Here is a 24,454-nt window from a genome sequence, read left to right as displayed (position 1 = left end):
TGTTTTACCCTTTTGAATTAACAACATTTTGGCGGTAACAATAAAAAAAAACTTATAAGTATATATAGGACTTTTAAGACAAGACCTTTTATATGTTATATTAGAACTTTGATGAAATACCTAGAATTTATGTTAGTAATTCTTCATGGCGTTTTCCTTCATTGGTCACCCCGATTTTAACTGTAAAATGCCTTTTACTTGTGAAAGGACCTCCCCTGTGCGTAATTGCCTTGCAAATTTCGATGGCAGCCTTCCGACCTGCGAAGTGCACACCGTGCGATGCTCTGACATACAACTTCCAAGGTTAGACGAGGAGGATCCGGAGAACTGCGGGCAGAGGGCAGAGTTCATTTTCAAATCTGATGAGGTAAAGGAGTGTTCTTACAAGCTAAACATTGTCGTATCTGTGCTGCCTTCAAATATCCTAAGACGTGTACCTCCTGTGGATTTGACTCTTCGTATGAAAATTTCAAATTGAAAGTCTTGAAACAATAAGCATCTTTCACCAAGAATGGGTAACAAGAGTCATTGATTTTTCTCACGGACGAATAGATGTGGTCACAAGAAAGTTCTTGTCACCATTACACGCCTATTAGAGCTATCATTAGTTCTTAACCTGTTAGAGACTCTAGGTAAGGAGGTTCTGGTTAGATCTGTTCCAACTTACCACCGGCCTATGGTAAGTTCGATGATCAAGCTGGAGTTCGAAGATTTGGCTGAATATTGCAACGGTCGTAAGAATTCATCAAATTTCAATTCCGTCTCAAGTCTGACAACTCTAATACACGTACTCAATCACAAAATTCAAATCAAAAAGAAGCTACAGAGGTCTCAACGGTTTTTAATAAATAAAGTAAAGGTCTAAATATAGAGAGAAAAAAATTAGACAGTATATAAGGTATGGAGTCAAGGCAAGAACATTTTTGAAAGTAAATATTTTTGGAGGAGACTTAATATTTTTGAACCTTTTATGTTGTTGAACAGGTACAACCTATTTTGGGTGCCGATTTCCTGAGAGAGAATTTTTTTTCCATTGATTTAATAAATAAAAGATTGTTCATAATATTGGAATGTTTAAAATTTAAAAATCGTCCAACCTTTCATCTTTCTTTTGAAAAAAGTTTTATAATGAATTTGCTTATCTGTTTTCTGACGTCACTGACCATGTACCTCCAAAACACTCTGTGACGCACTCTGGCCCCCTTGTTTCGCTAAAGATTGAAGACTCAGCGGCCCTAATCTCACCTCTATTAAGAGAGATATATCTGGATTGCTCATTTCTGGAGTAATTCGTCTTTCCTCGGCTGTACATGTAGTGGAAAAACCAAAGGGAAGATTTCAAATGTGTGGAGACTACCATTGTCTTAATAGAATATCTTAACTAAAAGAATTTCGCTTGGGAGGCTCGCGTGTATTCTCCAACCTGGATCATCTACATCGATGACATTCTGGTGGCTTCCGAGTCACTCGAGGAACATCGTTCGCTACTGTTCAAAGTGTTGTCCTAACTTTAGGAAGCCAGAATTGGTCTTTCCGGGGAGAAGTGTGAATTGTGGAAACCCGTATTGAATTTCATTGGACATAGAGTGGCAACAAAGGGAATTTCCCCTTTAAATGATCGTGTAGAAGCGATAAGAGATTTTCCTCCTGCTAAGTCTCGAAAGGAGCTCCAGGCTTTTCTTGGTATGGTGCAATACTATTTCAGATTTGTTTCTAATTTTGCACAATACACAGGTAAACTTAATCTGTTGTTGCGCAAGCATGCAAAATTCTATTGGGAAGCTAAGCTTGATGTGGCCTTCCAGAAAATAAAGATTGCTCTGATGGAGCGGACTTTGTTAGCTTTTTGTGTCGAAAGTGCACGTCTAGCGCTTACAACGGACGCCTTCTTGAAAAGAATAGGTACGTCGCTCGAGCAGTTGGTTGATGGCGCGTTGGATCCGTTAGCCTTTTGGTCAAAATCCCTCACAACATAATTTTTGTTCGTTCGACTGGGAACTCCTGACTCTTAGGGAAGTATTATCCCACTTCTGCTGGTCCATAGAGGGGGTAAATTCACAATATTTACTGACCACCGCTTGAAATCGGTTTTTGGAGTTAGGAATATTTTTCCTTCGTACTAGGACGACTCTCCGTGATAAGAATCTACATCTAATAATTATATACTTTTATTTAATCCATATTTCGTTTTACCTTTTTAATTTATTCGCTTGTTCATTTTACACAGAAACTAATGGGTTGAAATTGACACAGACTCTTGGGGGAGTATTATAGGACGTTTAGGACAAGAGTAGAGTAGAGTTTATGTTATTAATTCTACTTAGCGTGTACTTTCATATATACCTATAAGATTTTAGAACTTTTTTTTGGGGGGAAAGGGAAAATAAAAATAAAATATGTTATAAAGCTATATAATAACGTAAATAATGAATGAGACTTGAGATGAGATTTAGTAGCGAGTGCGTTTAGCTAAAGCTCTGCCAGAGAGCACTATAGAGACTAAAGTACTCTTTGGCTTATACCATCAAGAAAAAATTATAACTGTTATTGTTATTCTGGAGCTATCTTCTACATTATTAAAATGACGTTTGTCTGTTCGACGACTTCTAACAACTTTGGATAATGCTTGGTACTGGCGCTTGTAAATCAATAATTTATTAATAAATAAGGGTGAAAATGCCATAAAAAAGTCCTGTTGATATATTTTTTAAACGTTTTCAATCACGATGGGAATTAACAACGAAAAACACATTTGAATCAAGAGCCGATCAAGAATAAATCTTCAATAGTAAAAAATAGAAACTTCCCCCCAAAAAAAGGAAAAATTGGAGAGATGAACTTGTCGATATTATTTTGATTTTCCTTGGTACCGTTCTTCCAAGTGGAATATCAATCAAACATCCAAGAGGAAAGAACAATACAAGAAGGATGGCCAAAGGAATATATTCGTTGAAAATATTAATATTCAGGAGTCAGTTTGAACCTACAAAAATAAAGAAGATAGATCTATGAAGAATGAATAAATTTGTATCAACAATTTTATTAAAATATTATTAGGATACAATTTTTATATCTACTCCAAGAATTGATTTATGTTAATTCAGCGATTTATATGAATAGAGTAATACTTTACTAAAATCTATTAAAAGAAAAATCTGTTTACATATATTTGAAGGAATTGATCACTCTATGCGTGTTCGGTTCTCAAGTACCTGCAACGACAAATAACATCACAGTGTATTTTTCTTTATTTCCTTTTAATATTTGTTCAATTTAAATAAATAAATTTAGTCATGGATTAGAAATTAATGATTTAGTAAATTATGATTGTGATAAATTCATCATTCAGCAAGGAAGAAACATTTATGTTTTAAAAACAGATTCTATAATAACAATTTGGATGTTTAAGAACGAATATACAATAAACATTAATCGAATAAATTTAGATTTGATCATTTTTTAAATGCTAATAACTTCATGGATTTAAAAAAATATATATCAAAGACAACTTGTTTCTCTTTTTAAGAAAAGGTACACGTCTTTTTTTTTCTCCCGCCCCCCACCTTTAAAAATCCCCTGACATAGAGAATAAGGTCAAAACTGATAAACAATGCTCCTTGGCTTGTCAACATTGGGATCAATTATTATTATGTGGGTAGTGGCGTGTTTCCACCGGAGAAGGAGTCCTTTATGTTAATCAAGATGGAAACCTCCGAATTATGTTAATCAAGATGGAAACAATGTTCTCTATTTTGAGCTTTAAATCGAATAAAACACTTAAAAAAATTTTTATTGAAATCAATAAATTAATTTGTTTTAAAATAATTCTGTTCGTATGCTTAGTCGCGTAGAGCACCTCCTGGATCATGGAAACAATGTTCTCTATTTTGAGACACTCATCATATAGAAGACAAGCCAATCCATCCGGCCGTTGACGGTAACGTTTCTTCCACGATCATCTTTGAAGTGGACCGATGCCACCAGCCCGTAGGTTAGTCAGCCCATACTCCGAAGGGATGACATACCATTTGTCCTCCACCCTCTCAACACAGGATACAACACTTTGACAAAAAGAAATACATATGGTATGATGTGTCTGTCTTCTTCTTACAGAATGAACACTTTCTATACTCTGTACTTGCTCTCTATTTATAAGGCCAAAGTGAGGATGTTGCCAACTTATAACTAAGCCACTTTTTATGAGAATTGCGGAAGGGTTTTTTCAAAATTACAAACTAGAGTGGAAGGGTGTTCTACAGGATGCCCATTGGGAATGGTTTACTAGAGACAGTTAACAGTGCAATATATGCCGGAGTTGGAGGGCCTGAACTTTTATTATCTGCTCCTTGGATCTGGAACAGTGTTTTGACCCTTAGTGAAAGTAGGAAATTGCTCAAAACGATAATATTGGAATAGAGCTGACCCGACGGACGTTATCCCTTGGTTCTTGAAATACTCATCACGACTTCATAGTCGAGTGTTAAAGTTGATGGGCTCATCCGGCGCCAAAAGTAGCAGAAACTTTAGGGTCATTTAGCTACCACTAAATATTTCCTGATAAGGGTCTAATTTTGAAGTATCAATTTTTATACGTCAAAATAAATTTTTTGAGACCTTAGAAACAATATTATTTCAACAAAAGTTTCTTTAGAACTAATCGAAGGTAAATACATAATATATTGACCATAAAAAGTTAGTTAGCACAATAAAACATCGAAGAGCAAAGCAAACTCTAAAGTATCTGTACGGTTTATTTTCCTGAAGTCTCATACCGATTGTAATAACATATCTTTATGAGTAATAATTTTCAAGGATGGTCGACATGAAAACAAAGAAAAGGAATATACTCTTTTGCGAAAACGATATGAGAATGGCCCCTGCCAAGGTGAAGACTATGCCCCTCAATTTTACAAATTTTTAATTTTTCAACTTTTACTTTTATGTAGGAATATTGTACATTCTTACATTATTCTTGTTTGGGTCAATTTGAATAAAGTGATGAACACAAAATAAGATCTCCAATGGAAGTTTAAAGCCTCTTTGATAAATATATATGTAACAAAAATATACTCGATAAAATAATAAATATTAGATCAGTGGTTCTTACCTTATTGGAAGTACTGCTTCATCAGTGCATTCATCGAACCCCTTCGTGATTTGAAAATTTAAATGATTTCTTAGGTATATATTTTATTAGTGCATAAAATGAACCATGCATTAGCTGCAACCAAAAACCACTGTTTTCAAAGAACCAAACCAACAAAACAGGAATTTCACACAAAAACATAACTTAATGAATATTTGCTTCAAATTAGTGTGTCTTTTGCTGTTGCATTTCAGGCACAAGCTCAGGAATGTGAGTCTTCACCTTGGCAGGGGCCACTCTCATATCGTTTTCGCAAAAGAGTATATTCCTTTTCTTTGTTTTCATGTCGACCATCCTTGAAAATTATTACTCACAAAGATATGTTGTTACAATTGGTATGAGTATCTTCAGGGCATTCTTTACAATAAGAGGGTATGGTACGGATTGATGACACAAAAAAGTTAACAGCGTTGTTGTTCTGAAGAGTTGCTGTTGAAGCTGGCTCTATTGAAGTTCAATGATTTCATCGAGATACTCATCATTCACGATAGATCTCGATGAGATACTTTACATGCTCTTTCTTATTAGTACATGACAATTGCTTTCTTCAGCTCTCCAGGTACAGAAATGTCTCAAATTCCATCTTCGATCTTACTAACACAGTCGTCCAGCAGAGGAAAATTTACGAAGTTATCATTCTCTTCTCGACGTTTCAATAAAGGTGCCTTTTTTTTTAATGCCTCTAGGTTTTCTTCCGCTCAAATGATGCTGACTCCACTGTGATGCATCTGTCGATTGAGATTATTGAGAGATTCGAAAATATCTACCATGTACGCCAAAGTGATAATGAACTCAAAATTTCCTAAGTAATCTGCGAGACAATGTCCGTACTCTCCTAATAACAAGGCTTATTTCACACCCATAGCAAAAACACGATTAAGCACCTTTCCCCTGAATAACCACCGAACGTTATAGTGGTACAGAATTACCTCGAATTCAGGGTCCATTTCTTTATAAAGCTCTTTGAAGATGCTGTGATTCATAACAATATTTCGCACGTAGTTCACACATTGAACAAAATTTTTTAATAATTATACCAGTTTTAGAGGCAAGATTTATTTTGCCAACGAATCCTTGTGCAGAACATAGTGCAGAACAATGATGTGTGTTCCATCAGATTTCACTAGTGCTCAAAAACCAGAGTGTCGTCCCAGCAAGGCTGGAGCTCCGTATGAACAAACTGCAGAAACCATTTTCCATGAAAGATTGTTGTCTCTGAAGAAGTCATCAACGAGTTTCATCACATCTACTGCCTTGATTGTTGTTGTAAGAGGCTTATAAACTAAAAACTCTTCCTTTATCACGTCTTCTTTCATATATCACACGAATACAACAAGCTGGCTTAGATTGGAAATTTCAGTGGTCTCATCGAGTTCTAAGGTGAATTTTGCAGGACTTGAAATCAGATCTGCAACTACTAGACCCCAGATGCCATTGATCATATCGTCGATTCGACTGCTGATTGTGGCATTTGAAAGGATTGGTTTGTCGATGGGCAAAAAGCCAAGAGCAGGGAAAGTAACCTTTTTATCAAATCTAGCTCTCTTCACCTTGAATTCAGCAAGTGTTGTTTTCTTGTATTTCCATCACCATACAATTTTAAGATGTGTTCCTTTAGTGTTGCTAGTACTAGACTAGAATTGTTCAACTAGGCAGTGCAAATTGAGGACGCTGAATCCCATCACGTTCCTTTGTAAACGTGAATCCATACTGTACAGATTTGTCAGACCACTTTTTTTTTGCTCGACATAGTTAAGAAGGGATTGAAAGATTAAAAGAAAATAACAAATGACATACAATCACTACAGCCACAATTTAACTAATGAGCGTACTAAGTTCCATGCATCACAGATATCAAACTTTAGTAATGCGACTTAATCACCTGCAGCCAATGATGGACAAGCGGAGCGTAACGTCACAATGGCTGTCTTTATTTTGTGTAACACATTTTTACAAAGCAATATTTGTAATCTAACACGGAGTAGAAACTTTTTTTAATCTCATAGCGATTGAACTGCTATCATTTTTTGATGTCAGTATCCCCCTGCGTTGATCAATGCAACGCTGTTGCGACATACTCGCACTGAAAGTAGGTCTCCCCGGTTCACAATCGCGTCAGTGGATGCTGGGTCCGAATCCCTCAGAGTGTCTCACTGAACCCTTAGGGTTCGATAGAACCCAGTTTAAGAATCACTATATTATATATTGAGTTATGTGTTATATCAATGTATGTAAGCAACATATAATTACAATAAATTACATAAAATTATAATTTTGTATTTTCTCGCCTTTTTTAAAAACTAATTATATATTATATATTGTTCATTATTGGTCTCATTAGATCATAGATTAAACTTTGTGAAGGTTGAGACAGTATAGCCCCGGCTCGGTTCTGTCGTGAATTATCGTGGGTCGAGTATGGAGGTATCCAAAGATATTAATTCACCAAATTTTACAATCTGACTACCCGAAAGCCACCTACAAAATTTGCAATGTTTATGGAGGCGATACTTTTTTAGTTCGTGTTGGACAACAATGGTTCGTTAGATTTCGTTCTGGTGTTACAAACGCAAACGCACTTACAGGTCTGTTGTCAAAAATATAATAATAATTGTAAGATCGAGATAGACCATCATATTAGCAGTGGCATTATCAACCAAGAGCCGAACATCGCTCACAATACCGTTTTGAACCATTTGTAGAAGACTAGATACAAAATAAAAAGATAAAACTCCAAACCTTACACCAAGTGGCTACCCACCTGCTCTTGTCTATGAACATCACGCTTGGGGTTACAAATTTGGCCACAGTAGAGACCTGTGTAAAAACTGTTTGTTCCAGTTTTTTGCCAATAGGTAGGAAGGCTTCTACGATTATGAGTTTGAATTCTCGTTGGCAACAAGTTATCGAACAGAAGGGAGCATACTTTGCTTAAATTGGATGATGCCAACACTTCTTATAAAGCATCGAAATAAAGCACAAAATAAGAAATTACTTTTTCACCAAACTTAATAGAAACAACAGAGTTTTGACGGGATCAAAAATTCCCAAAAGTGAACCAATCATAGTATTTTTTTTAATATTACAAACTAATCAACATTTAAAGTTATAAAACAATTTTTAACGTAAAAAAAATTCATCTAAGATATAAGAATATTACTGGCATACGTTAATTTTTTCTGACTTTTTATGTACGCACGATGGGTTTCCCCTGTTTTCCCCTTTCCTTCTTCCCCCTCCTCTCACAAAAACCCACCCAGCGTGCGCGTACGTACGTATGTAGTTGTTGTATTTGGAAGGATATGTAGAAAAATAAAAAGGAACACACACTTCAGCGGCTATAAGCAACATACATATTATTCGTATAAAATTACTATCTACTAACTACAATGTTAAAAAACACGAAAACTGAATAGATAAACATTAAGAAAAAAACCAAAAAAAAAGCCCGCACAAATCACGTCAATAACAATGTAGTCGCATTAAAGGAATTGATGGTATGTCTTTATTTGCGATAATTTAAGTTCGTTGAGAGCCACCTCCGCTATTCTTGGTGAATGGCAGACAGACACTTCTGAAGCGCGCAGCCGAGATAAGAGATGGAACTTACATATCACCTTTGACGCCAACCATAGTCCCTCGTTGGTTCCTTCAAAGCTGTATATAAGCTCGTCCGGATTAGGGGTTCTCCTATTTTCTCTCCTACAACTTTTCCAACGTTCTCTGTTATGCAAAGTCCCACAGTCCCGGAATATGTGAGAGATTGTCTTCACTTCATTGTAATCCACACAGTGCGCCCGAGCGTCATTAAAATGTCTCCCAGTAAAGAAGACACCCGACGATATCCGTTATTTGAGGTACATTGAGGATTGGATTCCAAATTGTATAGAGGTATTGATCTACTTTTTCCATCTTAACTGTTGCCCTAACAAACTTATTTCTGAAGTCATAATTTGCCAAGTTGATCCTCATCTTTCTATTGGAGAGGTTATATGGACTCCCCTTCCTCGTAAGTGGGTTGAGTGTGTATTCTCCAAGTTGATTTTGAACCATAATTATCAAGAGGTGAGTAGTCTCAGTTTTTAACTCATTGTCTATCGTTCTCAAACTAAGAGATGTCTTCACATTTTCAGGTATTTTTATTTAGATCAAAAATGAATTATGATTATTTTATAGAGGTACACAATTATTTGGATAACTCTTTCTTTTTCTTCCAGTAGTTGGCTATTTTCGCGTTGTATTAACAAAACACAAACAAATTTTATGTTTTTGTGGTTAGTTGTCAATTTTTTACTTCTCTTCCCCCTCTTGGTGTTCCAAAAGTTGATTGGTTGAACACGAATGAGTTGTTGTTAAGCCATGAACAACTTTTTGCCATTATATAAACGATAGTTTTATAATTATAGTAGAATTGTCTTACTATAATTAATATATGTGACGTCAGGAATTCTTATGTCGGCCATCTTAGGGCCCTAAACAATCAAACTTTATGAAAATAAAAACCTATTTTTTCAATCAGATTAAAGAAAAGGATGAAATGGTCGTCTTTAATCCATCCAAAAGGAAACTAATTGCAACAAATCCACCATTTTATTGGGATTTACAATAATTATTATTTAGATTAAATTTAGATAATTTTTTTTTTTTCACCAAGTATTATTTTGATAGATCGCATATCTTTTAACATAAGTAACTTGCAAAACTTAGATTTAAATACCCTGGAAAATAAGTCCGTTTTAAATTAACTTGTTTTCTTCATCATATTTTTGAAGGACATTTATGTTCCAAGAACACAATTGTAAATATTTTTTGACATGTTATGCAATGAAAAAAAAATGCAGTTAATATTTGCATATTTAGTCGAATAAGTTAATTTGCTTTTTGTCTTGCATAAATATATATATGGTATATTATTATCAATATGAGGCTTCTTATAAATGAATGAAGACGAAATTACATGTATGTATACTTGAATATTATCCCTGATAAGAAAAAAAATGGTAAAAAAGTAACTTAAAATAAAAATAATCCATTAATGATATATCAATAGACATTGTGATTTGTGTCTAGAATAAAAATATCATTCACCCTTATAATAAATTGACCATATTATTTAAAGAAATGATAGGCTTTTCTATAAAACATTTACTATATCTTGTTTACCGACTCATGAAAAAGTCTTGAGACCATGGTTGTCATAATCATTAACACTGGCTCTAAATGAGCCGAGCAGAGATTCTAAGATCCAAAAGGTTAGTTTGAGGCTCATTTTGTTCGGTTAGAAACCTCCATCTAGTCTTGAACAGTTTTGAGGTGTGAGTAGGAGCTCAGTCCTGGAGGATAAGTAGGTAGATTTACTCAACTTCTATGATGATGAGCTTATGTCTGGTTGAGACATAAGCATTGGGTATTGGTCCTACAACACTCTAAATATATCAAGAGTTGTTTCCCAAACGAATAAACCGGTCATTATGTTTATTGTAGACTGAATCCACTTTTAAGGTCTTCTCATCAAAGAATAATATGATTTGATCACCATTTTCTTCCAGATTCAAGAGTGTCAATTATGAATACCACGATGTAGACTGAGTTCTTTATGACGTTGAGTCAAAACAGGCCTATCAATCATTCTCAATGACTGAACTCCCAGTAATATCTCAATTTAAACATTCTAACTAGAATTTACGAAATTTACTTGAAATTATCAAAAATACCACTAACAAGGATACTTTTTTTTTACTTAATGATTCTAGCTCATATAAAATTTAAAAAAAATTCCTCATATAAGTTTTTTTAATAAAAGTATTAGGGGATCAAATTGACTCATTTGATCAAATTTTTTGATAGAAAGTCTTACATTGAATGTCTCTAACCTTCATAAAAATTTGTTAAAATAAGTGCATACCAGTATTTTAAAGAAGATCAACAAAATATCAGCCATAGTTAATGAATTAGGGTTAAAATTTATTTATTTTAATATAATTTTAGAAAAATCTCATTTAAGAAAGTTCTAACTCTATAAAAAAGCTATTAAGATAAAAAAATATATATATATATTTGAATAGGACGGACTAACATTCTTAGTATATTGTTTATCTATTTTAATTAAATATGCAAATTTCCATGATTAAAATAGAATTCATAAAAAAAGACTACACAAGATAAACAAGGGTTGATACTTCATATTTATAGTATTTAAATATTTTGTATTCAACCCTAAGGAGGGTTCCTAAAGGATATCCTTACAATCGTACACTCATAATCACCAGACCTTACGTTATAATTGTGTTTGTTTATCAATAAAAAAAATGTTTAAAATATTTAAAAACGCTTGCACATAATAATTTAAGTTGAAACTTGAATTTTCATCCTCAAATTATTATCTGAATGTATATCTAAAAAAATAACCCCTCTTAAATATTATTAGCAGAACAACATGGTTTTGATTAAAATTCCCTTAAAAGTTGTACAATTAAAAAGAAAACTTAGTAATTTTTACCACTATATTTTAGTTTGTATTACCATCTTCAAGCTCGGTAATAGTGGTATTAAACTTGGGAATTTTTGACGGAATTGATATGTGATTTAGATAATTCATACCCTTATTGTTCATTGGAGTGTTTTTGAATAAAAAAATTCCAAAAAAGAGTCCAACTTTCCAACTATTCATTTAGAAATGGCTTTGAGAGTCTTATATCGTCTACCACTTTTTTTAATAACAAAAAAGACTCACAAATCGAATAATAAAAGTCAGGAATTTGGAAGTGAGAATTGAATGGTACAGGATGTGTAATTGTCATTAAAGACAATATATTACAAATTCAACATTATAAATGAAACTGATATCCTTTTTTTTGAAACACCAACAAATTTGAGATATCAAGTCCTTGTTTTTTTACTGTAATTTATCAGAGGTTGTCATTGAAAGTGGTACTAAATGAAAGCTAATAAATTGTTCTAGATATTGTTGTAATACTTGTGAAAAATTTAACTAATTTGCACTATTTTTAAATTAAGTCAATAATAAGGCTAAATAAAGCCTCTTGAAGCAGGTACAACCAAAGTCCAAAATCAAATTAACTGCTCTATTAAATTAGTTTAGACCATGGAGAATGTAATAATATCCATTTACATATGTTAGATTAAAAAAAAATATTTTGAAGTATGAATGAGAAAATACACAGGCATAAATTAAATTTAGAGATTACCAAATAAGTTGTAAAAGTAACACAGAACTATGATGATCTCCAAAAAAAAAAAAAAAAAAAAAAAAAAAAAAAAAAAAAAATCGAAGGAATTGATGTCATATTGAAAATATACTGCAAATTATAATTCGACATTTTGAATGTGAAAAAAATAAAATTTTGTCGATTTGAATTATCGATATAGTTAGTTGTTATTTTTAATACTTAATAGATTTATATTTATAAGATTATTTGAAATTTATTAAATCAAACCATTATGAATATTACAGTAAATTATTTAAAACATCAATTACGCATTAATTTGAGAAGTACTCATAGTTTAAATTGACTCTAAATAACTGATAGAGTGCTTCTTTCTAGAAGTGCATTTACTATCATTTTATGGGAAATAACAACTTTCTGATTAGAGTTTCTAATTTTATGGTAACTTATTTAAATGTCACATCACATACTGTTTCTAGAATACAAATTATTTTCCAAATACGGAACTTTTGTGTAGATATAGAAAAGTTTACAAATACTTACCTGACGCATAAATAATAAGTCAGTTTTTTGGATTGATTCCTAGTCCGTATTCGCTTTCTCCAAGTATTAAATATCCATTAAAATATATTATGGCCTTATACATAATGCCCTTCTCGTAGAAGCCTTTGTCCCTATTGGCAAAAAACTCAGACAAACAGTTTACAAAGGCCTCTATTGAGGCCAAATTTATACCACTACATAAACAGGAATAAATGGTGGTCACGTGGTGCTTGGTCCGTACTGTAGGGTGGATGCATGAGAACTTCCCATCCGAGCTTCTAGCTTCTAGGGCGTCCCCTACGATGTGTGAGACCTGATGTTGTCTTGAGGATGTCCGGTTGTCTCCCATTCTTCAAACAGTTCGAGTTGTTCACAGTAAAGGACTGAATTGAGCACTATTGTGCAAACCGAATCAAAAGAATGTTGGCCCGTATACATTGCAAATTTTCTTGGTTACTTTCGACGCTTTTAAATTTTTCATATAGTACAAATGTAAAATAAGGTGAATTTCTTCCTTTGAGACCTCCATACCCGACAATTCACGGCTAAACCGTCCAAGCGCAATATTCTCCCGAAACATTTGTGGTAATCACTCACACCTTTACAACACATCATCGTACGATCCGATGTGACCAATAATGAACAATATATACTTAGTTAAAAAAGGTGGGGGGGATACGAAATGACTTTGTTCTTCAGCCTAATATATATGCATGGTACTCTATGTAGGTATATAATAGGCAGTTATAGAGTATAAAAAATAAAAGAAACTAAACATAAAGAATGTATAATATTGTTGTTGCCATAAAGTTACACTATTTTAAGCCTTTTGGTGCTTCGTTGCACATAATTTATTGCCTATGAATATACCGCATCATTTACAAAACATAAATAATAAAAACTTTTATACATTAAATGTATTTAACGTTTATTTTAATGAATTATGCATAATGCAATGACGGTATTCCTGCAGATGTAAAAACCCAAATTATTTGAGGAAAATGGGATTATTTGAAGATAAACTTAAGTTTTAACTGACAAATTAAACGTTTCTGCCGTCAATATCTTTGGAGAGGGGTTGGAGGGTTTGTTTAACCATCTTTTCAATCAAGAAGTAATTTGTACGATAGTGTATACGCCAACAGTGGGGCCACTCACTTCTTTGCAATTTATATAGTACTAATTTTTTTTTTTTTTTGAATTAACTATAGTAATACATAAATTCTATTTTGCTGGAGGACAAAAAGTCATGGTTACATTCTTATTTGAGGGAGTAAATTATTTATAAATGATCAAATAGTGACATGTATTATCAAAGTTCTATTTAATTTAATCTTTTTTTACAATTAGCAATATCCACAAATATTGAATACAATAAATTAATACTTGAAATCAAGAAAATTTATCATGTTTTGAAAACATTAAATCTTGGAAATATCCTAGATATTTTCCAACTAGTCAGCCAGCCTTTCCATTGACAAAGGACATGTCTTTGTATTTTGATGTGATCGGAAGATTGATCATACATACCAAAAATAATTTTATAAATGTATTTAATGATTTCTTAGTACAAAGCAATGGGAACATCATTAAGAGCAATTTCAAAGGTCCATTGATGTCATTCCAAGTTGAAACTATTATGAATGGAACTTTTGTTTTATGTTATCTTTCTCCTCAACATTGAGAGTTAAATATAAATTAACTCGTAAAAAAAATTCTTGGAAATCATACCTCAAGTTTTATACTTTATTTAATTGTTAATATTGAGCAATTTACTTCCCATAATAAATATGGCTTCTTTAAAAAAAAGATTATGGGCTAAATAATTCATAATCCATTGTATTGTACTACCTATAAAAAGGAGCTTCCTACCGCATATCTATGTGTATTATACACCTTCACTCATAATTTATATGAATTTTTTACACATGACAACATCAATCATAAAGTCTTCAAAATATACATTACAAATAGTTCAAATTAGTTCTCCAAACCAAGAACATTTCAACCCAATCTATTTTTATAGCGGCTGAATTTTCTTCTATCCAAGCTTTATATTAAAAAAAAAAGTCTTCTTCAGAATGCTAAACTGACATCAAAAATAACTTGTTATCCCTATAGTTTTATTTCTCCATCTTCAGTGACGTCAAGTGAAGACGATCTATGGATGTTTTTTAATCTACTCAAAAAGCAATATTGTATTTCTAATGATTGAAGCGTTTCTAAAGTTATATTTAAATAATAAAAAAATAAATTATGTTTTCTTTGATAGAGTATGATGATTTTTTTTTACAATTTAAATTTATTTAAAATTTATTCATATCCTTTGAAAATGTTTTAAAAGTTCCAAACTTCCACATAAAAAGAAAATTTTATAACTTATTTATAATTAAGTTGTTATTTTGTGAAGAGTTCATGTTACTATGTTTGATACATATACACACTAATAAGTTTTATATTTAACGTTTCCTTTGATGTGTGATTTTTTTTCTTATTTTTTTGTGATGTTCCTTTATTTGGTTAGATGGAGTTGCACTGATTAAGTATAAGTAAACATTTTAGCATTACATTTCCTCCATCTAACCTAAGAATCTTTTGGTGTGAAATCGATATAAATGAAGTAGATTTCTTTCCCTAGGAATCACCTGGGCACGAACGTACACATACTCAGTTCAAGAGAATAACTTCTCCCGAGCGCGTTGTCCAGATACTTCGGCGTATTTTTTTAAATGCATATAACTATGTTGTTTTTATCCATTCAATCATTTAAACAAAAAAATGAGATTTGACTTGCATTTTGATTTATTACATAAAATTGTTTTCATAAATGTATAACTAATTATGTTTTTAAGACAACTAGTATTGTAAAAAATATACTTTAAGTTGCATGTTAAACTTTTAGTAGTTTGCAGTATAAACAGTGAATCTCAATAAATAAAAATTTACCCTGTTGTTTTTCTTTGCTACCTATTGTTCTGCTTATATTCCCTTAATCAGTGTTCTAAGAGTTGATTTGTTGAATTTGAATAAATTTTTGTTAAACTCTGAACAATTTCCAATAATTATAATATAATAACTCAAAAGTGGAGAAAATTGGCTAACAAGCAACTGATTTGTTCTTTTTCTCTTCCTTTAAGAGGCGACAGAGTTATACGTTCAGAGTTAAATTAAGTTATATTCTTTAATTCTTGAAGAGGAAACATCTAAATATAAAGTCCCCACATGTGCATATGATGATAAAAGACTGACAGTAATAATGAGGATTTGTTGGGAGTTATAAATTTTAGTTCTTGTTGGACTCGGAGTAATATTGAGGATCGGCATTGACGTAATTTCTGCTTACGTCTTTGCTTGATACGGAGTAGGATTTATGTTGATTTTCTTTTCATATAGCTGCTTTCAAGCTAATCTAATAAAACGTCAAGACAGCTTATCTGCTCTCCTCCTAAATATGGAATAATGAATAATTTTTAAAGTCCAAATTGTATCATTTAGTTTCTTTGGAGTATTTATGGAGTATTCCATGATTACATGATTTCATCTTCATTGAGGACTTTTGAAAAATTATTCTGACATATAAAATAGAATATATGATATCTAGATTTTTATCATTCTATGTTTGCCTGGGTTTATGTTTCAGTACCGTATTTCAGTATATTTCTAACTCAAAATTGGTCTGAAATATACGAGGGTGATCTGAACCGTTTCAGACCTAACAAAGATACAATCCATTTATTTTGAATTTTTATTTTATTTGTCAACATAGTCTCCTTGTGACTCTACACAATTCTTTCAGCGATGCACCCATCTCTGCAACCCGTCCAAATAGTACTCGGCGTTTTTTTCTGCAAAGTAATTGTTGACGAATCTGATTGCCTCTTCATTTGACGAATTTTTTTGCAGTCTACTGTTTGGACTGTATTTTTGTTTTTGTTTGCCTCAAAAAAGGGAGTTTCAAAATTACTTATTTGCATAACTATCCAAAAATTGTAGTTTTTATATAATTAGATATAGTAAACTCTCCATCTGAAAAATGGCAGTTTCCTTTAGCCAGATTTAACTATATTAATCAATGTAATTGGTTTAATAAATCACTTAGTAGCACCTTGGAAATGCAAGTTATTAATATGTAAAAGAACATAACACGTATAATTTCCGTTATGTGTATAAATAAATAGGAAAATATTTGGACTCTCCTTCAATACATACATATATTGATATCCAATATTTTTGTACTAAGTTTTTTTTTTTTTGCAAAATTATCTGCTTATTTTCTCCCATATAAGAAATATGCTTATTGACTGATTTTTCTAAAAAGAATAAATAAAATTATTGGAGAAAAGGCATTTCCATTGATACAGTAACTTAATATACTTATAAATTATATGAGATATTGTAAAATATTATTATAGACTTCGTAGTCTATAACTAAGATTTTCTGTAAAGAAATTAAAGCCCAGTCTTAGAAATAATTGAGTACATAAATTTATATTTTATAATGAGTGTACAAAAAAACTGGTATGTGAAATCTAAAAGGTTCTGATTTGTGAAGTATGATAACTTTAACACTTGGTATGTTGTCTGGTAAACAAAAGTTTTGCATAGATTCTCCCTTATTTTTCCTTCAAATCCTTACTTGAATACTTTCATGGAGTTTTTTAAAACTTCCCTAGACAAAAATCTTATTACAACAACTTTGATAACATTACAGGATATTCAAAATCAATTTATGTCTATCGAAGAACACTTTGATAATTTTTAAACTTTGCGTCTCACTTATTTTTTGATTGATTCAAATTATAATACCGAGTGAGTACGTACAAAATATTTACTATGGTCAAGAATTTTATATTTTTATATCTTTCAGGTTAAATAATAGGTATGATTTCAAATAAAGTTTTTATTTTTTTTTAGTTAAAAAAAACCAAAAAACACAGCAAAATTTGAAAAATTTATGATTTAAAATTATATTCATTGTTTAATTGATGTTTTGTGGTCAAGGTCAAGGTCAATTATCATTAATTATTTTTTAATTTATTTAAATCTCGATCAGACAAATAATTTAATAACTAATAAAATATTTGAGAAAACCCGGTAACGTTATATATACATACAGGCTTCAAAAACAATTTTTTTTGTCGAAATGTTTTAAATTTTTATTTACAGGTGTCTAATATTCTTGCTATATTTACCAATTTTTAGAGTTTAAAAAGAAATTATCCTGCCATTTTTGAGGAAACCGATATTTTATGTCCAATTATCTATTTTTTTATTTGCTCAAAAAGTAAAGTTTAAGCTTCAATATACAGACAACAACTCAAAGTTTAAGAAATGTCTATAAAATAAAAACTTTGGTACTGAACTATTACTACGAGTATATATTATATAGATTCTCAAAGATGCAGTCTTTCAAATGAATAGAAAAAAAAAAGTAAAAACCTTGCTATATTGAATACGTCTTATGAAGTGTACAGTGACATTTTAGACAATTGAATGCTTTACTTTGCCCCCAAGATTTCTTGCTGTAATGTATTTTGCGGCAAGATCATTCTTCTTAATAAAATTTTTTTGTCGACACAAAGATGAAGCCTATACGTCGTTATTGTGTATTTTTTTTTGAAATCTCAATTACTTTATATAAATGCCTTGAAAATGATTATGATTTTTTGCTATAAAACAGTGGATTAGATGATCCAAAGAAGATTTGTATATTTTGGTTCCAAGGTTATTTAGAATATGTATCCACTTAGTATAAATTGGGTGTGTGATGATGAATGTTCAAGTGTTGATCGGATATATTTTACCAGCTTTTCACTATACTATCATATCCTAGGATATTTGGTTTAGTTCATAGAAAATCTGAAGCATAGAATGTAGAATTTTTCATATTTTGACTATCCTTTACGTTTATTGATTCATAAGCACTCTCAATATATAAATATACAGAATATATTTGTTAAAACACCAAAAAATACAATTTTTTAACTCTTTTCAGTATGTCCAGAAACTCGAAAATACACAAACACTTGATATTTTTCCAAAAACATTCCTTTAATTCCCAATATGTCAACTTTAAAGCTTTATAATTTTTTTGTGATGTCCCCCCCCATACATCATACATATTTTTCAAATTCACAGGTGAAATTTTTTCCCGAGTTTTTTTCAATTGATTTTTAAATCATCTTCCTATGTTGGTGGTACATTTTCATTGAGTTCCCTCTGGACTAAACCTCACAAATTTTTGATTAGAGACAAGCCAGGACTGATGTCAAGAAGCCCAATTAATCCCCAAAAATAATTCAAATTTCTTGAACAACATTTTTGTATCTCTTTTGAGTGGTGAGCTGGATCTTCATCTTGCTGGATAATTGTCTCTAATATGTCAAACAACATTCTCCTCTTAATTGGGACACATTTTCTTGGGTACTTGGCGAGTACCCAAGAAAATAGGGCTGACAATAGAGACTTATTGAGGATCTCTATCACATAAACATGGTTGTCAAATAAAATTGGGCTGTCATAGTTTGTTTTCACGGAATGAAGTGAAGGTCTGATCATACCTGATAACTACTCAAACCAGAGTTTCAAGTTGAAATTTCATAGTTTGAGTTGGTTCTACACCAAACTTTTTTCTTTCCCAAACACCGTTTTATTTGAGGATTTGGTGCATGAAATAGCTCAAATGGACTCTCATCACTAAAGAGGACACATTTCAAGTCATCCACGATCCAGTGTTTACGTTCAAAGCAGATTTGAAGTCGAGTTTTCTCAAAATTTCCGAAATTTTGAGTGTCAGAGAGAGAAGAGTTGTAGGGAAAAGCATTTGATGTTTGGCTCAAGTAGGCTTTCACAGATAAATTGGATAGTGGATCACCCATTGCAGTCAATCTTACAGCAAGTTTCCTTTTGGATGGGCTTTTTCCAGTCATAGATTTTGGAATAACCAGTTTGGTGACTCTTGTATTTTTTTTCCCTTCCTAGACAATGTTGATAAACAAGAATTTGGCCAGCCTTAAGTTTCTCCACCAATTTTCAATAGCCCTCAGAGGTATTTTTAAACTATCTGCAACGTCTCTCTAGCTTGATCCACCCTCTAATGTCCCAGCAGCCTTAGCCATTGTCTCTAAAGAATTTTCATTCACCATGTCTGATATTCAATTTCAGCTGATGATAACAAATACTTTCTCAGCACTTTTATAATTGTTTAACATTATTTTATGTCTGCATCAGACAAAAATCTAACTTTTTCCTATGAAAAAGGACATTTTTATATATTCAAATAATTAATTTTTTAACTATCACCGTTAATTTTTGGACTTACTGTATAACAGTTATCTAATAACTATTTGATGTTTGAATGTGGGTATGCATATACAATATGCTATCATTTCGGTAAATCATTTTTTTAAAGATTTAGAGCGTATTTTAGAGTCAAGAATACTGATTTATTTACACTCTCCCAAACCAAGATTGAATAGTCTTTGTCCTTAGTAAGATCATGTGTATCTTCTATAAATTCAGTAAACTCACTATTTCCGTTGTCAGAAAATGTAATACTTAAGATGAAAAAATATTAAATGTCATATAATACGAGTCGTTTGAAAAGTCCTAGAGATGGCATATTGGCGTGATATACACACCAACTTTCAGACGGATAGGTCTATTTCTTTCTGTTTGGATTCGTTTGAATCGAGGGAGTGGAGTGATTTTCAAAAAATTGACGAAAAATAATTTTATGTGTTTATTAAACATTACATTATGAAAAGCAAAACCCTTCAGGAGACTAAAAGAAAAAAGAAGCTTGATAAACTTTATAGGGACTCTGCACCTTCGATTAAAAAAGTTTATAAATGATTTCAAAATTTTCAGAGTGGCCATATGGCACAGGTGACGCTAAACATTCTGAACGCACTATTGAGTTTACTACTTCAGAGATCATTGATAAAAGTCATGATATGGTGATGGATGACAGAAGCATGAGATTGCTAGCTCTGTGGGCATCTCGAGTTGGAACCCTATTTTTATTAATTTTGTGACTGCAATTGCTGAGTTGTGAGCAGATGCATTGTCGTATTGGAAAATGACTTTTTTGTGGGCCAATCATGGGGCTTTTCTAGCAGCTCAGTTTTCAAACAGTCCAATAATGATGAAAACATGCACCTGTAATAGTTTTACCCTTTTACAGACGGTCGATGGTTTATTCCTTGCGAATTCAAAAAACAGTCGCCATAATCTTTCCGGCCAATTCCTCGTTTCAGACAAATGCCAAACAAAGAAATATACCGATCTACCTGAAAGTTGATGTGTGCTCTTCCAAGGGAACTGTCATGTTCTCGACTTGTATGTAAGCTAGAGAGCTCAGTTTTTGTTGTAACTAGTTGTTTATGTTTTAATATATCAAAATTTGAATTAATTTAGATCATTAAACCTTCATTAATTATTGAATGAGAAATTTTTCAGATTTCAATGGAACACCCAGTAAAAACCTTAAATGGGAGTTTTTATTTTATTATTTTACATATATGAACAAATTTAACCTTTCATTTCCTCTAAGTCCATAAATCTTCCACTCTAAACTTTTTTTTAAAGAGAAATATTGGTTTTATCTTCTTCTTCTTTTTTTTTTTTAAACAGATGATATGACGTTGATGTATTTAAAGTCAAAATATAAGGTCAATGAGTATTATAGTATTTTATGTGATAATTATAAATAATTTAAACTTTGTTGGATAAAACAATAGCCATCCAAGTATCCATCAGTTAAGTGGTTTGCCAAAAAATAATACATAATCTAAGGGTCTTTTTGACAATTTTTGATTAAATTTATCATGAAAAAGAGCTCAAAATACAGAGCTGGAATGATTTAAATATCTAAAATTTCATTTTTGTGCTTCCCAATAATTCCTAATCTCGCTTACCAATTTTTATTGAAATGGGGTGAAAAAATAAAATCTAATTCAAATTTAACAATACATAAGTGTATCATATAATTCACTTTTGATACTTGAAAAGGGAAATATGGACTAGAAATCAACCCAAAAACTGACGCCTTAATATTTGTGTGTCAGATTTGTAAACAGTTCCATATCTGGTCAAAAGTTCTGTATTTTGAATATGATATGTGTTTTTAAAACTGTATAAAATGTGACATTTAATAATCATTATTCCTTTTACTCTAGGGATAAGGAAATTGGCATTGAGCCCTTGGGTCAAATTATCCATAATTACAAACTCCTCAGCCCGTTAATTATATGATATTAAAGTTTTTTATTTCAGGTAAATAATTCAAAAAGTGGGACCCGCGGACTTTTCAAAACCAACTATTGGTGCACTATTGGTGATAATATTAAATATAAAGATGATTATTGAAAATAGATAAGTACAACTATCTTAAAATAAAGTAAAATATCTAAACTTTACAGTAGTTATTGTATACTAAGGGAATCCCAAGATTTTCTGGAATGCCGTCATTTAAAAATTTGTTTACGGGAAATCAGAAGTCCTTCCAACAAAAATATATCACTCATGTACTAATTAATATATTTCTTGAAGCTATTTTCAACTTAATATACAACATCCAGATGGTTTATTTCTTTATTGCTATAGTGAGGATTTCAGCATGAAAGTAACTTATTTTATAACTAATTTACAATACACTTTAGTCATCTAAGTGCATAATTAACTCTTTTGATAAGCCGGTAAGTTATTATTCAGTGATTATATATATTTATTTCATTTGTATTCATCATGTCTAATTAAGTAAAATGGATATATGTACAATGTACATATATTTGTACTCAAACTTTAAATATGGCTTACTTTAATCTTCTCAAAAAATAATTGATATAATATCAACTTTTGATTCTAATTATATTTTTTTTATTACTTTATTTATTTAGAGAAGTTACATACAAAAATATGTATATAATTAAACATTTTAGTTTATAGTTAACTCCCTTAACCAAAGTCAAACATTCTGAAAAATTCCTAAATATGATGTTAGTTAACAATCCATTTTCAACAAAAACTTCTTTCTAAAAAATTCGAAAGTAAATAAATAAACAAAATAGCTAAAAATTTCCTAAAAAAGAATGAACAATAGTTACATAATATTTAAATAAAAGGAATAAGCAATAATTATTCTGTAGATCTGGAATAGTTTTTAAATTTCATATAATTGTGCATAAAATGGCGCAAGAATTTTAAGTTTTTATCTGACAATGAGTGTTAGTAGTGAAATATGTGCCCAGCATAGTTTCAATGCAGGTATTAAAGATCTTGGGGATACCATAAGAAATAAGTTTGGTGATTTTGGAGTTGATTTTGGAACGTTGAAACATATTATTGAAATGTATGCTGACGATATCACTTTGATATTGGAGGCAAATTTCAGAAAAACAATTAAAAAGGAGGATTGAAGTTTTAATGAACTACTTCAAGAAATATGGAAGAGGTTTGGCTAGAATATTAACAAAAAGAAGTTAGTTATCCTCCCTCTGAGTAAATGGGATACCTATGATGGTCTCCAAAAAGATTTTTCAATATTTTAGAAATTAAGTGGGAAAGTAGAGGAGCCTCGTATACAAACTGGACTCATCTAATTTTTTTTTATAAATTATTCGATTAACAAATGGAAGAAATTTAATCTCCAAAAAGGAAATGACCTCTTTAATTACGAAATTGTTCCTGCGACTCTTTTTATAAGACAACGTCTATTCCATGGTTACCCGATGGGTCATTGACGAAGAAAATTGCTCGCTCAATAAGCTTTTTCATCGAAGCTACATAAATTCCATAAAATGCCTAAAATACATTTAGGAGGATTAATTTTACTCTCTACAATTACTCACAAAATTTATCAAAAGAACATAACTGACCTTTCAAGAAACTCAGAGTCGGAGTGGCTTGCATTTATTTCTACTATAATTTATTATTTATAATAAAAAGTTTTTTTTTAAAAACCTCATCAACCCAAAAATGTTGGAATGGACAGCATTATCTAAGAATATAATCACAGTTCATGATCTTGACCATAATTTTTTCTTTAATAGTGGAAAGTTTTTCTTTCCACTAAAAAGAGATGCAACCATACATCTCACTCCAATTCCGTGGCACTTAAGAATGAATTTTAACTCCAACTCTGACGAACAGGCGGATAAAATCTGCGATGTATATTTAAATTATTTTTAATCTACTTAAAACACGGAAGGAGAGGATCAAGAGTTCCATATCTAAAATCAGGGATAGAAAGCGGTTTACTGCCCAATTTCAAATATCCTCGGGTGGTCTATTTTTTAATATTCCCTCTGTTTAATACTAAATGTTCTGTGGCAAAATGTTCAATGCAGTCATGCATGTGTTTCCGAGTTATCCAGCACTCCAGATTTTGAGAAATTTTATCAGACTTAACATTTCTGGAATGACAGAAAAATTTATAATGCCTTTAATTTTATTTGGTCACTCCTTAAAAAACCAACAAAAACAAAAGTTATGGAGTTTGCCTTATCAAGCTGTAAGAGCATGATTGCAGAGAAGTTGGCAGTAGTTGAGCCTATCAGAGTCGAAGAAATCAGAGCTA

The 24,454-nt window shown here is 31.5% G+C and overlaps 2 long non-coding RNA genes across 2 annotated transcripts; one reads left to right on the top strand and one right to left on the bottom strand.

Moving 5' to 3' along the window:
• Window positions 1-7,407: 7,407 nt before the first annotated feature.
• LOC121129926 (uncharacterized) lies at window positions 7,408-8,239 on the bottom strand. The gene is made up of 2 exons (XR_005868570.2): window positions 7,908-8,239; window positions 7,408-7,852 (listed from the first exon to the last, which is right to left on the bottom strand). It is a non-coding gene; the product is annotated as an uncharacterized lncRNA (long non-coding RNA).
• Window positions 8,240-8,470: 231 nt separating this feature from the next.
• On the top strand, window positions 8,471-24,019 carry LOC121129470 (uncharacterized). Its single transcript, XR_005868436.2, has 3 exons — window positions 8,471-9,037; window positions 9,093-9,211; window positions 22,153-24,019. It is a non-coding gene; the product is annotated as an uncharacterized lncRNA (long non-coding RNA).
• Window positions 24,020-24,454: the final 435 nt, after the last annotated feature.

The sequence above is a fragment of the Lepeophtheirus salmonis genome, chromosome 14 (genome assembly GCF_016086655.4).
Source record: "Lepeophtheirus salmonis chromosome 14, UVic_Lsal_1.4, whole genome shotgun sequence".
Lineage (NCBI taxonomy): Eukaryota > Metazoa > Arthropoda > Copepoda > Siphonostomatoida > Caligidae > Lepeophtheirus > Lepeophtheirus salmonis.
Note: the sequence above shows the minus strand (reverse complement) of the source record. Positions and strands in the feature narration are given on the sequence as shown.